Source organism: Mycteria americana, chromosome Z, assembly GCF_035582795.1.
Source record: "Mycteria americana isolate JAX WOST 10 ecotype Jacksonville Zoo and Gardens chromosome Z, USCA_MyAme_1.0, whole genome shotgun sequence".
In the NCBI taxonomy this organism is placed as follows: Eukaryota; Metazoa; Chordata; class Aves; order Ciconiiformes; family Ciconiidae; genus Mycteria; species Mycteria americana.
Genome location: NC_134396.1, coordinates 16,725,863 through 16,738,304, shown reverse-complemented (window position 1 = coordinate 16,738,304; position 12,442 = coordinate 16,725,863). Strand labels below are relative to the sequence as shown.

General features: G+C 38.9%; 1 protein-coding gene across 1 annotated transcript in view; it reads right to left on the bottom strand.

Moving 5' to 3' along the window:
* ERBIN (erbb2 interacting protein) overlaps nt 1–12,442 on the bottom strand; it is a 121,617-nt gene that overhangs the window by 73,088 nt on the left and 36,087 nt on the right. The window contains exon 3 of the mRNA XM_075488680.1: nt 6,400–6,456. The gene's annotated coding sequence lies outside the window, so the exon portion shown is untranslated. The remainder of the gene's footprint in view (nt 1–6,399; nt 6,457–12,442) is intronic.

Genomic DNA, 12,442 nt, shown 5'->3' with positions numbered 1-12,442 from the left:
ACAGAATCATGAAAAAAATATTATTATTCATTAAGAATCTTACTTAATCCACTAAAAAAAACCCCAAAGAATTGATTATTTCCTCTACATTAAAAAATCAGTAGGAAATTAAGCTTCCTGTACTGGACATAAAAACATGAACCAGTCTGTGTTTAGAGATGTTAAAGGTTTTTCTCTTCCTACAGCAGCAACACACACCACAGAAGATACCAAGACGCAGGCTATTTGGCTTGTTGATGAAAGACACTATACTGTCTTTCATCACTATAGTGACAATGCACAGCACAATTTAAATTAATCTCTTCCAGCTAATGACAGCATGAGTCCTCATGAATTTGGGGACACTGTAAACATCTTAGTACTTTAAGGAACACAAAACATCCTCAGCTCTTACAGTGAAGTAAGAACAAAATTATCCTTCATTCTTTAACCTCAGGAATGACTTGGCACCTCTTGCTCATCAGCAAATCATGTCAAGCAGCTGGGGGGAAGTGGAACAGGGTGCAGCACTAAGGGTTGGTTTGGGCTTCCCCTGAAAATCAATCCAGTGGACTGATGGGACATGAATGGTGAGGTCTTAATTTAACAGAGATCAACCAGCACCTTGCAAACCCTAGCTTGGAAGTTGTTTCTCTGCAATTCTTTTTCTTGTTCTCTTTGGGAGAGGAAAGTATGGCTCAAACCTGATGGCTGCTGACAAGGACCCGAAACATGAGAAGATAGCATGTACTATAAAGAGACTGCCTCTCTGTAAGTGGCACTGGCACTCTCTGGTTGAGGTGTCGAAGCCTCACTCGGTGACAATGTCAAGTTAAGGTATTTTCACCTCCTCCTCCTTCTCATCCAAGCTATTTCTTTCTCTCTCATCTAGGAAAAAAAAATATTTTGCAAAACTGGAAAATATGCCATTCATTTCACTGAATAAGACCCAGAGTCATTCAGTGAGCAAACACCCAGATCAGTACCAATCGATGAACTGCAGTGCTGCACTCTGGAGGAGAGAACAAGCGGTAAGAAATAAAAGGGATTTTGGAACCATTTCACAATTTTAATGTGAAGCTATAGTCTGAGCCTCCTTGCTCCTGATATGAAAACAATGTTCCACTGCATCCATGGCTGCACGCCCTCATGCAGGCAGGGGACACCAAAAAACACACTGTACTTGCTCACATACAGCATTCAGAGCAAAAGAAATAAAAGGCATTACTCATGAAACAACAATGGTGAATGGTAACAACAGGAAGTGGAACATACAGGAGCCTGACCCCTACAAATTGATGGGCCCTGACAATGTCCACCCAAGGGTGTTAGGAGAGCTGTCTGACACCGTTGTAAGGCTGGTCTCCATAATCTTTGAGGAGTTGTGGAGATCAGGAGAAGTCCCAGAAGACTGGAAGAAGGCTAATGTCACCCTCATCTACCAGAAGGGCTTAAAGGAGTATCCAGGAAATTATAGGCCCACCAGTCTTACTTGAGTCCCTGGGAAAGTTATGGAATGAATCCTCCTGGGGGCTATCACAAGTCAAATGAAGCACGTGATGGGGAAAAGCCAGCACGGATTCACCAAGGGCAAATCATGCTTGACAAACCTGATTGCCTTCTACAACAAAGTAATTTGCTCGGTTGATGTGGGGCAAGCAGTGGACATTGTCTACCTGGATTTCTCCAAGGCTTTCAATACGGTTTCCCACAGCCTCCTCCTAGAGAAACTGATGGGTTATGGTCTAGACAAGTGGTCTGTGCGGTGGGTGGGGAGCTGGCTGACAGGCCGCACCCAGAAGGTGGTGGTAAATAGCTCCTTTTCAAACTGGCAACCTGTCACAGGTGGGGTCCCCCAGGGATCGATATTGGGCCCAACGATGTTTAATGTCTTCACAAGTGACCGGGAAGATGGGATCAAGTGCACCCTGATGAAGTCTGCTGATGCTACCAAACTGAGCGGGGAAGTGGACACTTCCGAAGGGAGAGCCACCCTGCAGGAAGACCTGGATAGGCTGGAAGAGTGGGCTAACAAGAACCTTATGAAGTTCAACAAGGACAAGTGTAAGGTGTTGCACCTGGGAAAACATCACCCAGGAGTGCAGCACAGGCTGGGATCTACCCAGCTGGGGAGCAGCTCTGTTGAAAGGGACCTGGGGGTCCTGGTGGACAAACAACAAGCTCAATATGAGTGAACAGGGCTGCTGCGGCAAAGAAAGCCAACAGGATGCTGGGTTGCATCAACAAGGGCATCACCAGCAGAGATAAAGAATTTTATCTTATCATTATCCCATCTACTCAGCACTTGTCGGGCCACACCTGGAATACTGTGTTCTGTTGTGGTCCCCGCTATGCAAAAAAGATGTGGACAGGCTGGAGAGGACCCAGAGAAGGGCCACAAAGATGATCAAAGGACTGGGAAGCCCGCCCATATGAGGGAAAGGCTGAGAGAACTGGGTTTGTTCAGCCTTGAGAAAAGAAGGCTTAGGGGAGACCTTATCACCATGTTCCAGTATTTAAAGGGTGGCTACAAAGAAGATGGAGACTCCCTTTTTACAAGGTGTCACAGGGAAAAGACAAGGGGTAATGGGTACAAGTTACTCCCGGGGAGATTCCGATTGGACACGGGAGGAAAATTTTTCACAATGAGAACAATCAGCCATTGGAATTATCTCCCAGGGAAGTGGTGGATTCCCCAATATTGGACGCTTTTAAGATTTGGCTGGACAGGGTGCTGGGTCATCTTGTCTAGACTGTGCTTTTGCCAAGAAAGGTTGGACCAGATGATCCCTAAGGTCCCTTCCAACCTGGTATTCTATGAAATCTATTAATGTTAGTAAATACAGTAAATAATAACCAATTATTAAATGCAAAAATATGAAGTATGCTTGCTACATTTTTTGAGAAAATAAAGGGAACAGAGAAGGCAGAAATCAGTTTTGCTTATACTGATTCAATAGCTGCTAGGATATAAGCAAAACCAGCGATCTTCTTCTCCTAGCCTGCTGAAATACAAAACTGAAAGCTGGTAACAAAATTCAAAGCTTCTCTTGGGGTTAATTACTTTCCAAGCTCTCAAAGCCTATACATATTAAAAAAAAAAAAAAGAACCCAACAAAAAAAAAACACCAAAAAAACCAAAGAAACAAAACCACCCACCCACCTCCAAGGGCCAGGGCAGCAAGATAATTTCACATAACTCCCAGAAGATCAATGCCAGGTGTGAATTCTGAAGACATTTGCTTAAATTATCTGTTTCTTGTATTCTATGAAGTAAATTCTAACCAGATTTCAATTTACTATTTCTATTTTGTTTTGCTTTAAAATATTCAGAAATCCTTTACACAATTAAGATCTGAAGTTCTTCATCAAACTATTTTATAAAACCTCTTAACTTAGTTGTAATGGTGTTGATGGTATCAGTAACATTTTCTTGGTTCAACAACAGCATTTTCTTGCTTTATCGAAACTAGAGACTATCTAACCAGATATTTGTTCCAACAGTTATTTTCCAGCATAGAAATTTATCTAAACTGCCTATGCTAAAATAAACCTGAAGATTTATTATGACAAGTAAAACCCACCCTAAGTATATCAAAAGAAATCTTTGGAATATTTATTTCTATTTATTTCTATAACTGTAAAAAAGCAGCAATACAACAAAGCAGTCAGTACTTGGCCTTATCATGCCAAAAGCTTAACAATGACAAAACCAGATTGACTTTGTGAAAACAAAACAATAAAAGTATTATTTTTAAACCAAGAAAAGCAGCAAAAAACCTCTTGGCAAATACCTACATAATAGAATATTCTACTTCAAGTACAGCCTTCAACTGAAATGTAGTAATATTCAATATTATTATAGTCCTAGGCCACGGCATCAGTAAGGCACAGGTATATGAGAGTACAGATCTGTAATTTAAGGCAAGATCCATTACAGAAACACCCTTAGCAAAAAAAAAAAAGAGGATGAGAAAAATTATAGATTAAGTTTACAGTAAAAAATAAATTTTAAAAAGTTCAGATACTCAAACAACTGTAATTATGGCTTTTTTTTATATTTATATCGACTTTTCATATTAACACCACATAATAACTACACAGTAACACACACACACCCTGTCACTATACAACCACAGCCCAGGTAGTTGCAACTTAGTTCTCATGCATTTCCTTTTGCTCTTTTTCTCAGGCTGCCCTAGAAACTAACTTCCATTTGGGCAGCCAAACTATCCAAGCCACTATAGTGCCACTTATAAGAGCCACTATAACATTTCATCTAAGAATGGTCTGTAATGGAATGTAGTTTCTGATGTTTGACTTGATTACATAGGCTTTCGGTATGTATTTGTAGTGTTACTAAGAAAACATTAGGAGGAATAAATTGATTTTTAAAACCACTGTGCTTGAGTCTCACCTATTTCTCCTCCTCAAATCAAAAAAAGCCATATAAATTCAAGAATATCTACTATGACAAACTGATGTTTGAAGGAAACTGTAGGAGCCCCTCAAACCTTCATGGAATACTCAAAAAACTGAGCTTCTTCACAAGCCATGACATTGATATTTCAGTATTTCAACACTGATGTTTTCAAATGGCTAAAGAATTCCTTTACATTATGGAACTGACATGTTTGGGTTTTCGTGTTTGTCACTTTTAAGTTAATACATAGCTGGCAACATGAAATATTTATCTCAATAGGGTTCTGAAGTGAACTCCATCCCCCGCTAGCCACCATATCTTTTTTTTTTTTTTTTAAATGTGCAGTAGAAATAATCACAGCTATTTGGTACAGCTAGCTGTACCAAGCTACTTCAGAACTGCTTTGCTTTCAGAATCCACTAATTTCTACATTAAATAACTCCATTTTCTTTCATTGTTGCTGTGAAAAAGATCCATGGAAACAAACAAGTTCCTGACTTTCTATACAAAGAACACAATGAAAATTAAATACAGAGAGCAGCCAGACTAAGACATAGGAAGTCTCTGGAAGAGATATAAAACCATATTAAACCACTTATGCTTTGGGTTTAGTCCTTTGAGGGGTTATGTCTGGATCTCCTGTACGAGTAAATGCTGTGTATCACATACTGTCAACATCTATTCAAGTGGAAAGTAAGAGATACTGTCTTAATTCCCCCAGTTATAACATAGTCAAAAGAGATGAACTAGCATAGGGGAAGGGAAGGAAAGGGAAGAGGCACTGCTAGTCATTTGCCCATAGGAAGCAACAAACCTTACGGAGCAGTAAGCACAGCTGAGGTAGTATGGCAACAGAACAGTTTCTTAGCTCAGCGGAGAATGCCAAAGCACAACACAAAGACTACAGCCTTGTATGCCAGACAGAAGGTTGGAAAAAGCTAGCATGTGCACATGCTTCTACCTTCTTAAGTATGCGCTGTTTGTAGCAATGCCAGATAAAATATGCAGAAGATTTTGTATGTTTTAAACTGATATTTTATAGTAAGTCTCAAAATTCCAGTCACTGAAGTGTCAATATTTATTAGCATTTCCACAGTCTGGGCAGCACTATTAATAAAATCACAGCAGATGGAAGCTGCTGTCATATGTTGTTGGGTTTTTTTCCGTCCGCGGCGGGGGGGGGGGGGTATGCAATAACGACTCCTCCACAGAAATTCATAGAGAAGTTCTGAAACCAAAATACTCTGCTGGGCATTCTTTTTATTCATGAGAAACACTTGCCTCTAGATATCCTTACAATATGAGGCAAAAGCAACTTAGTGCCTTCTGCACTGGCATCATTTAATAAAGAAAAAAGCTGATTCTGAACATGTGTTGCTTTTCCATAGAGCTTTGAACAGAAAATTGAAGTTTATTTGGCTTCTTAATACTTTCGATGTTCTTAAGTATGCTCTCTAGCTAAAGAACGTTAATATACCAATAAGAGAGCAATAACATGATGCGATGTTCGCCTAGGCTTTAGATCAGCAAACCAGAAACAGTAAGAGGCCCAATAAACATTCAAAGCATTTTTTCAAGTATCTTTTACCCAATTTTTTTTTAAAAAATGTTTATCTTTCCTAAGAACTAAAAAAACCCAACAACAACCACAAACAAACAAACCTTTAAAAAGCAGTATAAAATGCTAAAGCTCCGCAAGCCAAAACATTTAATAATGGACACTGAGCTTTAAAACAGAAATATTTTCCTGCAACTTAGTTTCCCATATATTCCCCTTTCTATATATGCACACAATTACATGTAAATACATATCATTCACTTGGCTCTTCAACATATTTATAACTAAAAATTTGCCTTCAGATCCACATGAGAGATTATGCAGAATAAAATTCAAGTGCTTTGGAGGTGATTATTACAATATATAAATATAAAAAAGAGGACTTCTGTTTTAATATATTGTGCAGTTGGTTCGGAGGAAAGAAAAATAACATACTTACCACTGTGTTACTTTCTTCTCCCTGCTGCTTCTTCCCTGAGCTTTCAAAGCCAACATTCTGTTTAAGACAAAGGCACAAAAATTTTAGTCAACCCTATCTCTACTAGATAAGAACAAACTGTTATTTTATTGTATTGGGTATTTATTTTGCTTTCAGAGTTTTGCTTTTGTTTTTTAAAAAGAAAAGCTGTACATGTGTGTGAACAGTAGCTTTAAGATTTCAGAGAACTTGAAAGACTTTCAAGACAGTAAAAACTACATATATACTTTTGGGGGAGATTATTTTGTCTGTGTAACATAGTACAAAACATTGCTTTTTATCCTACTTTAATTTTTATTTTATAGCATTCTGTCTACAAAGTTGTTCCATTTCTACTTCATTTTAATTGCTGTATTAAATTATTAAATCTCTTATATTAGACATCTCTTGCACACAATTCTAAAGAAAGTTAAGAAAAAAATACATCAGAAATTAACAGAAAATGAAAAGAGCATGCTTCTGTATCATTAACTTCAGGAATTTTTTAGAAATTTGCAACACATTTAATAAGGTATATCAGATCACTGACTCTATCTTCACTGAAGTAGAACAATTATAAACAAACAAAAACATTCAGCGCATTCAACTGCACACATTGCAAATTATTGACTGGACCTATGGAAAGGATAAATTTTGCCTCCAACAAAGACAGAAGTAGAACACATCTTCAGAGGGATTAAATGTCACTATGGTCAGACAGATTGCCTAAGTGAGCATGAAGTCATGTAGAATAGCTAAGGAGCTGAGTCAGGCAGAGTATAATCTGTCAAATCTGTAGTACCTAGAAAAAAGTTTAAATTCTGGGGAGCACAGGTAGCAGCTTCATTCAAAGGATTTATCTATAAATGGAACTATATTTCATTTCTTTCCAATAAAAAGCAGAATCAGCCCATCATAAAATCATCATAAACGTGTCCTCAAAAAAATCCTAAAATAGATTTAAAAATCAAAATTGTTCCAGAAGGAATGAAAGTTCCTTGGTTTGGGGTAAGAAGCAAGCAGCAGTGCAATCACAGAATGATGAACTCCTTAGGAAGTCAGGATTGTCACAGCAGGATTGTGCTATAAACAACTTTCACATTACACATCCTCATTCAGTAGTCACTGGTGCAAGCTTCTGCATTCGTACCAAATGGACTCCAATGCACTATACTACATAAATCTATTCATTTATTCTCAATAGAAGGGCAACCAGGACATGCAAATAGCAAGGGAAAAAAGTAATATAGGTAAAAGTAATATTAAAGCCTCAAATCTTTCAAGTTTCCTGCTGAAAAAAGCCTCTATCAGTTTAGCCGGCCTCAGAAATACAGAACAGCAGCACTCAAGACAATTAAAAAGATCAAGAAAAACAGCAAGGATCAAACCAGATTCTGAAACCTGCACTCTTAAGAGTGTGTCAAACTGCCATGGCTGCATGCATCTTCCCTTTCCCATAGCTCTTTGCTCCTACTGAAAAATTGTTTAATCTTTACCAAAGCCATTCAGAGGCACTGTACACAAGCTCCCAAACAGAAGAAATGCATGTTTGCAATAGTTCTGCTAGGATAAGCAGAATTAATCCAAAGAATACAACAGTGCAGTGCTGGATCTGACAGTGGGACAGTCAGGTGACTGTGTCTCTGGAAAGAAAAAGGCATAAGGTCAAGACTTTACAGGCAGAGCATTCAGACAAGGAAAATGATCAAAGAAATAGCTAGCCCCATAATCATCACAAAAACAACAAACAAAAGGGATTACTCTTGCATCATTTCCTGACACCTGTTAGGTTGCCTTTGTTGAAATGCCCAGAAGAATAAAACCCAGTGGTAGGGAGCCATTACCAAATAATGAACTGTTTGCAGACTTCCAAACCAAGCACAAGGAACTCATCCGATCCCAACCATCCAGAGGAGATAATACAGCAAGTGGGATGTGTGTGCCTGGAGGGAGGAATACACACCACCACCTGGATATTTCAGGTCATTCTGCTTTGGAGATTAAGCAGCTATACACTGAACAAGAGATAGCAGTTACAGAATCAGACAAGAACAATGAACTCACTGCAACCAATGTTACCTTAACATCACTCGAAATTGTGGTAAGATAAAATAACCTTAAGCCTGTGTGAGAAGATAACAGCTAAGAGTGTGCTGTAACTACAGCGGTAAGCACTGATGAGTCTTCAATAGCAGGAACCCTCCAGGCTTCCACACATTCACATCACCAGGTCCAGTTTGCAGGAAAGCACAACAATCTCCCACAGAAAATAGACCAGGGTATTCAGAAGAGCCCAAGGTAACCACGCACCAGGACCCTTGACTAGCTCAGATCACCACTTTCCTACTTGTTTTGCAGAAATGGTAACAAGTGCTTTAGACAACTAGTGATAAATAACCCTCAAGGTAAAAATACCTAACGAAATCTTACTTAACCCTACTCCAGCATACGATATCAAACATGTCAGACAGTCTCAGTATCTGTCAGGTTCCACCAACCAAAAGGCACAGTGGCAAGTATGGGGAGAGTACTTGGGGAACTATTACATGTGTTCATCCTGTTCTTACTCTTCCTTGGGTATAACCCAACTGCTGCTAGAAAATGCTTGCCAGATGGACTGTCTGTCTGCTCCGGTGCAGCTGTTCTGATCACTTCACTGGTACCCCGGAGGCTGCTCACATCTCCAAGTATTTCAGTTCCAGCTCACCACTGGTTTGAGATGAGTGAGGCCTGCAACTGACTCAATAAACATCTTTCTTACTATAATTTTCACACAAATACATTTCACCTCAAATCCTCGTCATTCTTTCCATTGCTTATTGGATGACTTCAAATGGATAGTGCACCCAGAACACTAGTGACAAACTTTCACACAACAGATCAGGAAACAGGGTTATACTTCAGTACACAGAATGACAATGAATAACCCTGAAGTAGTTTTTGTCTTCTCCAGTCTGTTTACAAAACAAAAAAGGAGGGTGGGGAAATCACAACACTTACACTCTTCATTTAAGGAAGGGTTGGAAATAAATGTCTTAAAAATTGCTTGCTTCAGAGACATTTCAGGCAGCCTTCAGCCCATGACAACCATCCTCCATTTTAAACAGTGAAAACAGTAAAAACAGTGAATTATTTCTTTAAATAATTCCATGATAGTATTGCAGAAGTCAGATTATCTATGCTTGCCCTTTAAACATCCACTCACGTTCAGTGAAGAAGTATGTTTAGCTAAAAAGACTTTAGATTGATCAAGATTATCCATAGCAGAGATGCGCATTAAGCAGAAATAGATCCCTCACTGCAGCACTAAAATCCATCTTGCCAACCAAGAACAATTTTAGGGCAATGAAATTAGTTATATTTGTTCCTTTTGGAACAGGAACCAGGAAGATGAGGGGTTCTGAAGCAGACCAAGGAAGCGCAACTGTATGTACAATCGGTATCACTGTCCTCAATGAAGCAGGTTTTCCCTGCACAAGGATACCCATAACCAGAATATTTTTATTAAGTATCAGGGGAGTATATAGAGATGCATGTAATCATTTCATACACAACAATAATAAAGAAGTTTTACCATCACTGGTTACTGGCAAGATTGCTACTCAATCACGACCTGCTACATAGGTGAGAAACATGCGCCTTAAAGTGACCTAGATTTGGAAAAAAGAGTAACAGACAATCTTGACTGAGGAAATAAAAAGAAACACAGCTGGAAAAATATTTATCTCTAGATAGCATACCCTTTGAAATCAAACAGACATTTTGCACAAAGTAGGAAGGTCTGTAGACCACAGACAGTTAGTTAGTCTTGGATTCAGACACTGGGGAACAGGGAGGGGCGAGAGGGGAAGACCAGAGGGACACAAAGGATTCAGAGACCATTCTCAAGAAAGACTGTATCTTGATTTTCCTGGAAGCAGATGCTGGCACCATGTCTCACTGTTTCTTGTTACTTTGGTGTCCGAACCAAAGCCAGATGTTTAGAGTGAAGCAAAGAAACAATCTCTGCTGCATGGATTGTTTCATTGACGAAAACCTGACAAGCCTCAGGAGCAGCACTGGCTTTCCACTGGTCTTGGGTGGATTTGTTACCTCCCAGTACCAATGCTGTCGCAGCTGTTGACAACCAGAATCCTTCAATACAGGGAAAGGACAGCTGATGGCGCATTCTCAGTGAGAGCACGAAGATTCACATTCGCTTCCAGTATGCCCCAAAATAACCTTTATTTGGCAACACTGTTGGTATCCTGCAGGGGACATGCAGTGGAGAAATGTTCTGCCAAGGGATAAGGGTATGCTTATCAACAACAATGGAATCGAAAAGGCACTTTTACAGGTCCCTGATTGACTAACTTGCTATACAAATTGTATTTTAATATTAAGAGTTTCATTGTTTTGCCAGAGTATCTGGAGTTCCATCAGAGATATTTCTAATCATCTTAAAACTGAATGAAATGCCTAGAGGCTAGCAAAATGAAACTTTGTTCGTTACTTACAATACGGTAACAGCACTTTTGGACAAGACAGTTAAGGAAACACATTCATACCTGCACATATGCAGATAAATCAGATCTGCTGAATTTTTTTGTTGATTGCTTTCCCTTGGGGAAGCTGGTCAAAGAAGGGTCTCCAAGGCATAAATAAAGACTGCAAATCTAACCTCAGTTTTTTTTAAGAAACTATTTCCAAATTATTTCTCTCACCTGTGTGGATATAGCTGCAAAAACTCTCACTGTGTAAGTGTTCTGAGTGCAAAGTATGGTTTTCATAGAATCATAGAATCATTAAGGTTGGAAAAGACCCCTAGGACATCTACTCCAACCATCATTTGCAACAAAACAAACATACCTAGATTTAGAAAAACTGCCTGGGGTTCAAAATCTCCCTGTATAGTAGTGCAATTAGTGCAGAAGTGACCAATATGGCTGAGTTTGATCTCACCAGTGAAAAACTGCTATAATGCACGTGCAACCGGATGGGAGGAGTTTCTCAACTCTTAAAACTTCAAGGAATCATTTAAGAATCAAGATGCCTGTTTCTCAAAGCATAAGCCTCAGCATGTGTGCTCTGAAAAGTTCTTCTATAACAAGAATGAAATATAACATTGTTATCAAGCATAAGCAATTATATCTACAACATCATCAGAAGGCCTAGCTGTTGCAGATAAGTAATTGTATTGCAACTTTTAATTACCCTTAAAATCCTATATGCCCCCTAAAAGCAGCAAGATACAGCACTATTTTCCACTGTTTGCCCAAAGTAATTAGAATTGCAGAATGATGGAGGTTGGAAGGGACCTCTCCAGGTCGTGTGGTCCAACCCACTACCACATTAGGGCCAACTTCAACATTAGATCCAACACAGTCAAAATCTACTTTTGAGTTAAGGTCAATGTCAGTACGTACAAAAGGAAGCAGGTCACTTGGCTTATGTGGAAGTATTTCCAGAGGAGAAAGCTGCGATTTAATGCTTTTCGTGAACCATGGAGATACACGTTTCCATGCCTCCACTCTAGCAAAATTATCTAGTCAGTGTAATTGCTATTTGAGATACTCTTTTTCCAAGTCTTACTAAAGCAGCTGAATAATCACACATTGATTCAATCATTCATGAATTCATGATATACAATGCTTCATCTCACAGTAATTCCAGTATCCTTTCCTACCACGAAAATAAAAGTATCAGGAAAATCCCTTTATAGACCCAAGATGGCTTATATCGATGGACGGAAACAAAATTAGAGAAATCAGTATTTAATCGGAAATTATTTGTACTGTACAGGAGGTAGCAAATACATTCACCAAAGTAGATCCAGTGTTCACAAACTTGCAAATTATTAATTTCTATAAACCAAGGTTGCTTTGCAGAAGAGTAAATGTGAGGAAGATTAAATTGTTACTGTATACTGTTACTAATAATTCTGCTTAAGGCTTTACTGATGTTTACTGGCTCTGTTACTGTGATGCTATTGCATTAGCTCAAATAACCAGAGACCAAGCCAGGAATGGAGATGTAGAAAATAGAG